Source organism: Lonchura striata, chromosome 6 (genome assembly GCF_046129695.1).
Source record: "Lonchura striata isolate bLonStr1 chromosome 6, bLonStr1.mat, whole genome shotgun sequence".
NCBI lineage: Eukaryota > Metazoa > Chordata > Aves > Passeriformes > Estrildidae > Lonchura > Lonchura striata.
The window spans coordinates 52,725,520-52,733,879 of NC_134608.1; positions in this window are offsets into that span (position 1 = coordinate 52,725,520).

Consider the following 8,360-nt stretch of genomic DNA (forward strand, 5'->3'; position numbering starts at 1 on the left):
GTTTAAAGAACAAAAAGCTTTTCCTAATGCCAGGGTGGGTGACTCTCTCCCACCGAAGGCTGACATCTCTCTGAACCCAGCGGGAGGGAGTTTTGAGGACAGGCTACAGGCAGCGCCTCTGGCCCAGCGTGGTGCTCTCTTCTGGGCTGGGCTGCAGGGGACCAGCCTGCTGTTCTGAGCCGTAGCCACAGAAATGTCACTTGTCTAGTAGGATCAGATCCATTGTGAGGAGCAGCTCTAGAGCAGCTTATATTGGTGTGGCCCAGCAGGAAAGACTGAAACCTGGTATCTGCTGAAAAGATTGGCTGGCATTAATGTGGTAACAAGGACATGGGTGATATTTCCTTTTTATTCTTCCTGATGCTAAATAATAATTATTGCAACAGTAATTATATTAATAGAACCACGGGAGCTGCAAGGATGGTGGGAATCAGCTGGATTCCAAACATCCCACCACTCCTGACAGACAGGCACATCTTACAGCTTTAGTTTGGCTCAGCCTGAGGTGTGAACTCCTTGTCTGGTAAGTGGGGGTGATCACACTTCCTCACTCCCACAGCTTGGCAGGTTTCCTCCGTCCTGCTGCAAGGTATTCAGCACATGGATGAATTATTTTTCATTGTCCTTAGCCAGGGGCTACAGCAGGGTTTATGCTCCCTCCTGGCTTCAAAGCACTGCCCGATGCAGGCAGCAGTGTTGCCGGTGTCCCTCCTGGGGCTGCTGCTGCATGGCCAGGGCTGGGGGAACTGGCTGTGGTGGCCAAATCCAGGAATCCAGGAGTCCCTTACTTCAAACCTGCTTGGCTCTTGCCCCTGCAGTGCAGGAGAGGAGGAGCTGCCTCTCTCATCAGCCAGAAGCTGATGTGCTCCTTATTGTGTAGTGTCATTTGGAATATTGCCACTCTGTGACCTCCCTGTGCTTGGCCAGTTTGAGACTGAGGCAGAAAATCTCAATGTCACTCTAGGGGAGGCATATACTGATCCCAAGATTTCCTCTCCTTACAGAAACAACCTAAGGGTGAGCAGGAAGGACAAGTAAATGGGGTTCCCAAACTGTTTTAGGAACTAGGAACATAAATGCTTCCCATAAGACAATTCCATAAAGATATGAACATCCTTCATCTAGAGGAACTCTTTCATTCACAGTGCCTGGCAAACCACGATGGGTAAGTCAGCAGGATGTAGGCCAAGTGGTCCAGATCAGTCTCTTTAGACTGGGATGCATCCCTGCCTCTCTTTCTGCAGGCAATTCTACCCTGAATCTCAGGGAAACCATGCTCAAAGCCGACAGCTTGAAGATGTTGTGCACTGTGCAAAACCACTCATGTCATGAGTTTCATGGACACCCAAGTCCTTGAAGTCATCATGGCCAAAGCAAGGCTGAGGATCATTGCGCAGCTGCCTCAGATTGCAGCAGACTGCTGGTTTCCAGGCAATGTGCAATGGCTCGTGGATCTGCAGCCAGCTTATGAGCCCTGGTTTGTCGCTGCTCACTGGAGCAATGAAATAGCCAAGGTATTTCTGCTGCTCGAAGCCAGTGACAGTGTGCCAGACACCTCCCGTGCTGGAAGATTTCCATGGGTACAGCAGCAGTCCTGGCTGCTCCTGCTGCATAAACCTCCCATTGTCTCAGCCACCAAAATTGCTTCCTTATCCAGAGAACAGCTCTCTGGTGGGGGCAGCACTGCATTAGCCAACTGAGCCCCAGTCAATTCACTGTGCAGAGCTTATTTTACAGGTGAATGTAGCTGCCCACCTCCTGAAGCTTCAGGAGGGATTAATTTAGAGATCTAAAGTGCTTTGGTCATGGTTTCAGTGCCAGGACCTGAGACAGAGCTGTTGTCTGAACATTTACATTTTACACCAAAGCCATTGGTGCTGGGTGCCTGAAGAGAAAGGCCTAGAAGGATGCTGGGTCTCCTCCACACAGCCAATTTGATCTGCTGCTGTCCCAGCAGCACAGCACAAGCAATGTCATTGTGCACAGAAGGACCTGTGTCTCTGCAGATGTTTGCACTACACAAAGCCCACAATTTTCCTCCTTGCTACTGGTCCATTATGGCCTTTTCCTTGTTTGTAGATGTGACAAAATTTTGAGTTATTAGGAGTATAACTACCTAAAATAATAAGATTTTGTGCCTATTTGTTCAGTGCTGTTTGTGACCACTCTGTACTGGGATGGGCTTGGAGGGGCTATCACCTTCCAAAATTTGTGCAGTTGCCTGTGTTTATAAGAAGCATCCTCCTCAGTACACACCATTTTAAGGCATGAAGTTGAAAGGGGCTCAGGAATCAGGCTCACAGGCTGTTTTTGATTGTCAGTCATTATTTCTGCCCAGGCTGTGTGCTGGAGCACGGCCACAGCTGCACAGAAAGGAGAGATCCATGCAGGATCCTTTTCTCTTTCTCAGGCTTCTGCAAGGCTCTGGCAGTGCTGGAAACCTCTTAATAGTTGTTGACCCAATACCAGGGCTGAGAATGTTGCAGGCATGTGGCAGTTATGTTTCTGGGCACCAGTACATTGCAAACTGAAGCAAATAAGAGATGTGCTGAACTTGTAGTGTGTTTGAAGGGGCAGGAGGCCTATGGAGACCAAATTCCACTTTGTCTTGGCAGGGGAAGTCTCACTGTAGCAATATTGTCCAATTTTTCCCAGTGCTGTGTGCTGGGAGCGCAGCCACATTTGCTCTGAAGCCGCCCATATGTTCACACCATTTCCAAGTGTGACTGACAGTGAGCCAGTTCCCTCTGAGCATCCTGAGATATCCCAGACTAATTCATCCTTTGCACATAAATATTCTTCCTATAAGGATTTGGGACATAAATTCTCTGCTTGGAGAAGGCCAGAGAAGGCGCTGGGATATGTGACACACCTTGACTAACTGTGCCTGTTAAAATACCTTCACAGCCGAAACAAGGTCCCAATGGCACCAGTGCCAGCACGTCAATGTCATCCAGAGATGGCCTAGTTGACATTTTGCTGAGGAAATTGGCCAAAACAGCTCATTTCAGAAGGATCAGAGCATTGGGGGAATAAAACCCAGTTCTTTTGGCTCAAGTGCAGATACTTGAGTGAAGTGGAAAGCTTACACTTCTCATATTTGTTGAAATGTTTCTAGTTTGGTTTTTGTTTTGTTTTGTTTTATTTTTATTAGTAACTGAGCTTCAGAAATGCTCCAAGTATTTCATCTGGTGCTTCCAGAAAAAGCATCTTTAATTATTTGTTCCAAACCTTTCTCATCAAAAGGTTTCAATAACAACAGGGCAAAGGAAGAGTGTTTTAAATCAATTCCTTCTAAAGGTAAACAAAATATTCCAGGGAGAAAGGAAATGGAATTTTCCTTTTTACAAACCCTGTATTGTAGCCCACCCTAATCCCATGTGCTTGGACTTCACAGTGTCCCCAGGCCTGGGCAACACCTCAGCCTGCAGAGATCAAGTCAAAAGGGCCAAAATATCCACAATCCCAAAGAAGAATCACCTGGCTCAGGATCTCACTCAGAGACCCAAAATAGTTGCCCAGAGAAAGGTATCACCCTCTTGAATTATGATTTCCATCCTGTTGGAGCAGGGATTGTTTGCACTTTCAGAAGTTTTCTGCCACTTGAGTGAAGCACTCAGCAGCCAAGCACAGCCCAGCAAGTCTGCAAGTGCTTCGTGTGAGGCCTAGGATTTTTAGCTTTTTATATTTTTCATATATTTATAGCTTTGTAGATTGCTAAAGCATGGCTGTAGCTTCTAGTAGTTTTCCTCTCTTTCTTCCCTACATTTAGGATCAGTAGGATAACTTTATAAACCTAAATATTGTGTAGTCTTATTCCAAGAAGAGAACCAATTACAAGCTCATTCTGTTTTCCAACCAGAATCTGGACCAGACATAATAAAAGTGAGGCAAAAGAAGGCTCTGAACTGCTTCCAGTGGACACCCCAGGAATTATTACCTAAGCAACTAACTTTTTAAGTGGACAGTATATGGTAAGTATACTAATTGATTCACTTTATAAAAATTGTGGCATTACTATACATGTGTGATTTTTGCCATATAGTGTACTTGCAAGCTTTCAAGAAAAGGTTTGCTTTTATATTCACTCTAACATTGTTGGAAAGATCTATTCTATTTTCCAGGCACCACATGAACCTCCACCCCTTCACCCAAGTACTAATTATTGTTGAACTTGTCCTTTAATATTTAATTGCCACCTTGACTCCCCTTTTCATATCCTCCCTTCCCAGGTGCCTCTGAACCTCGTGCAGGCTGGTCCTTCCCGTGTTTGTACTCCCAATCAGCTGCACACCTTGACCTTCTGCACAAGAAAAGCCAGTCTCCCTGCTGAGCCCAGTCGGGATCCATGCAGCATCCATGTGAAGTGGCGCCGCTGGAGCCCACGGAGATTCTTCAGTCCAGTTCAAGCCCTGGAGCCAAGGTTGGTCTCTGGAGCTTGCTTTTGAGTTCTGCTGGTAAATGGAAATGAGATGGTTGGGACAGATGGTTTGTTAGGCTTTAATGGAGTTTGGCTGGAGTGTGAGGCACCAAATTTGCCTCTTTTTTCTTCTTGCATTGGACTCAAAATGGGTCACTACCATTTGTGTAGCCCCAAAGCAGTCACACGTGGAATAATTGTGACTTTTTGGATTTTACAAAGGGCATGTGACCTTGTCAAGAGCAAGCTGGCTCCTGGCTCATTTGAGCCCGGGACACTGGGCTGTCCATGTCCTCCTAGATCTGGGCTGAAGCCATGGGCTAGAATGGGGAGCCTCCCTAGGCCCCTGCTGATGACAGGGCAAACAAGTTGCTGTCTGCAGCATACCATGCTCTCCCCAAGGACTACATTTCCATAAAAGATGAAAAAACCTGCCTGACTGGCTGTCCCGGTCACTTTCTACAGCCTCACACCCTTCCTCACACCCAGGAAGGCTGGGTCCTGTGTCCTACATCTGAAGGCTGAGTAGTGAACAAGGTCAGCAAACCTGTATTTGTCCCTGCTGAGTGTGCCTGCAAATAGGAAAAACTAAGTGGACAGATTAATTTTTCATTTGCTCAGCCTATGACTACTTCAGAGGTCTTACACTGGAATGACAAGTTTTCAGGAGCAGAAAATATTGGGAGAGCTGACAAGATCATGGGTTTTTCAAGGTGGCATTAAACATGGTACGCACAGAACTCATTCACAGGACTTGAGGCAGGACCCTGCAGGCTGGGATGATGCACAGGGAAGGGGAAAAGAGGGGATGTCTTGTTCCAAACAGGAAGAGGGCTGCTCTGCGCATCCTGAGATGTTTCTGTGATGTGCCATGATTGGTATCCCTGTGGACCAACAGGCAGCTATGTTTCTTACTACTTTTAAGCAGGACCAAGCTGCTTTTACATCCTTTAACTGGCTTTGGCAGTTTTAATTTTAATTGTATATTGATCCATTTAAAAACTAATGTCTCAGCAGCCCTTTGATCCCTATGAGTCTCTCCAGCTAAAGCCCATTTAAGGTTCCTGCCTGGTCCCTCTTCCCAGTCTAGGGAATATGCTGACCTTTCTCTTGGCTGGAGGAAACACCTCAACCCCTTTTTATTCCTGCAGTGGAGCTGCCTGAAGGACCAGAACCGGGAGAGGTAAGAGAGGCAAGAGGAATTGCCTTATTGCGGGGGAAGTTTGCTGTGTGTTTGGTAGGAAGTATGCCTCCAGGCCTCCCGGAACTCTTTGATACACTGTGTTCCCATCCCTCCCTCTACCCAAGGCCTGGAGAAGGATTGCTAGTTCAGCTCAGGAGCCTCGGGCAGCACAACGCTGCACACAGCCGTGCCTTGAGACTCGGCCCTGTGCCTTATCTGCAGTTCTGACACATAATACAGAAACAGCCTCCCACAGCATCCAGACTTCAACTCCTTCAGTGGGCTTTTGGCAGCTGCCTCACAGATCCTCCCAGCAGTTCCCGAGTGCCATCTGTTGACTCGATAGCGGTCATGCAAAAAATGGAGAGGATCCAGGATAAGGCTGGGTGAAGTGCACTTGGGAAAAGTGGCAGCATGGGACTGAGTGGCTCTGGAGGAGTTTCACAGAGTGCAAAAGGAAAAGGAGAGAGGATTTCAAGCCAAAGCAGTTCCTACTGGTGGAAGTGCTGATGAAGGGATGCCAGGAATGTTTATCAGGGCAGGCAAGTTTGCATTTTTTGAAGAATCAGATTCTTTCCTTCAGTCTTTGTGTAAAACAGAGAGATAGAACCTTACTGATAAAATATGGGGCAAAACTTCGTGCCAGCTGCTGAGTGCTGTCCTGGGGCAGGGTGATGGCAGACTCCTGTCAGGGATGGTTCTTTGTGCCAAAACTGAAAGGCCTTGCAGCACGCAATTAGATAAAGGAACTATTTCACTGTCACAAGCACAAAATGGAGATGTCATTGCCCTGCTTTCCTTCCTTAGCCCCAGAAAATTCTCCAGCAAACTTTGGCCTGAGTGGAGAGTGAGGACTCCAAGTAGGCAGCTGGAGGCTATGCTTAAGGACAGTCAGCTGAGCCTCTGTGTAGCACAGCCACAGCAAGGCTTTCCTGAAGGAATCTTCTGTCCACCCCAGGGACTGCTCCCCTGGGGGCAGCCCGAGGTTAGCAAGAGTTGACAGATCCATGAAGCAGAAACCACAAAGCCAACCTGGGTACACTCCATGTGCCCACTGTGCCGAGCAGTTTCAGAAATGTCACCAAACAGAGCACAAGAGAGCCCAGAATTAGACCATCTCAACTATGAAAGGTCTTCTGGGATTTTAAATAATAAAGAAATTAACTCTAGGTGTGGTGTACAAATTGCTGAGTGAGTAATGAAGCTGGTTTCTCCAGATGTCCTTCCTGTTGCACATGGATGCAGGATACACTTGCTATCTGAAGTACTCTGTCAAGCTGCTGCATGTGGGAAGTGCTGCCGCCAATGGCTGGAGAGAGCAGGATTGGTGTCCTGCAGCCACCCAGGTGGGAGTGTTGGTGTGAACAGGATTCAGTGTGTCCTGAACTGCAGGACTCCAAAAATGTCATGCATCCAGCACACCTTGCTCACTAGAGCAGGAAACTAGGACCCTTCTCTGGCTCTTCTCCTTCCCAAAAGCAAACCTCTGGGTATTGGAATCCCTGGTACCTGAATGATGGTCCAGAAGGATTGTCCATAGCTTGATGTAGGCACAGACCTCATTGGAAGGCAGTGCCAGTTTTGGGATTGACACTTCACTTTAGAGAAAATCAGGGGTTTTGACAGCTTTTTACCAGGGACACCTGTGGTATTACTGCAGCCTTTTCTGGACACAGGGCTGGAAAAAATTAAATGTATATGTATATTCATAATTCCATAAATCTCAGCACATTTATAGGGTTGTATTTTCTCCACTGACTGTCCCAAGGGCACAAGCACGTCCCCAAACCAGCCTGTTTTGCCTCACTGCTGCAGCTGCAGGTGCTGCTCCCTTGGCTGGGCCCTTTTGCCCCTGGGTTTCTGTGCCTGCAGTGTTCACTGAGGGTTCCCAATGATTTCAGATGATGATGCAGAAGTAGATGCTTGTCATTTGTGCCACTCAGACATGGTAAAGGACAGCAGAGACATGTCGCTCTTTGTATTCAGGTCAGGAGCAGCCAAGACTGCCCTGGAGGGAAATGCATCTCTCCAGCAACATCAGCAAAGGCAAAGGTATTTTAGGGATTTTCAACCCTGTTCATGGCACTGCTCATTGCTGGAAGAGCTTGGCCACACTGCCAGGAATGGCAGGGATATAGGATGCCATGGCTGTGAAGTCAGGAGAAACTTCTTGTGAGCACTTGGCTTAAGCCTTCATAATTTGAGCATGACATGGGCAGCACAATGGACCCAGCTGCATATGGTGTTCACCCTGCACTGCACACAGAACCTGGCCTTGGAGTTTGGGGTAATGGTTTCTGTTTCAATCTGAACCTCGGCATCAACACAGTGTGCAGTGTCCTTGAGGTGAGAGACAAGACCACCACACAAACAAGATAACGCACAGGATAATGAGCTGGGGTCCCTCACCCCAAAAGGCCACGCAAGGACTTGCACTCGCTTCCTTCAGGGTGGCCTTTTGGCAGCTGTCACTTTGTTTTCTTGCCTCGCCTGGCTGCCAGCAGGCACGGGGAGCAAACAAGCCGTACCGCACTGCAGGGGGGATGCTGGGGGGAGTGCATTTTAGTGCCGGGGTTTACATCCCTCACTGGGACAGATTGTGGTGGCTGGCTCAGAACAAGGTGCCTCCCAGGAGGCAGATAACAAACAGAAGTGCAGGCAGTGCTGGATGGTACCTATGCTGGTGAGGGCTTCAGAGTTTCCATTAACACTGACTCCCTGACTCCACCCAGTCCCTGAGTGACCTTGTCCCTGTGG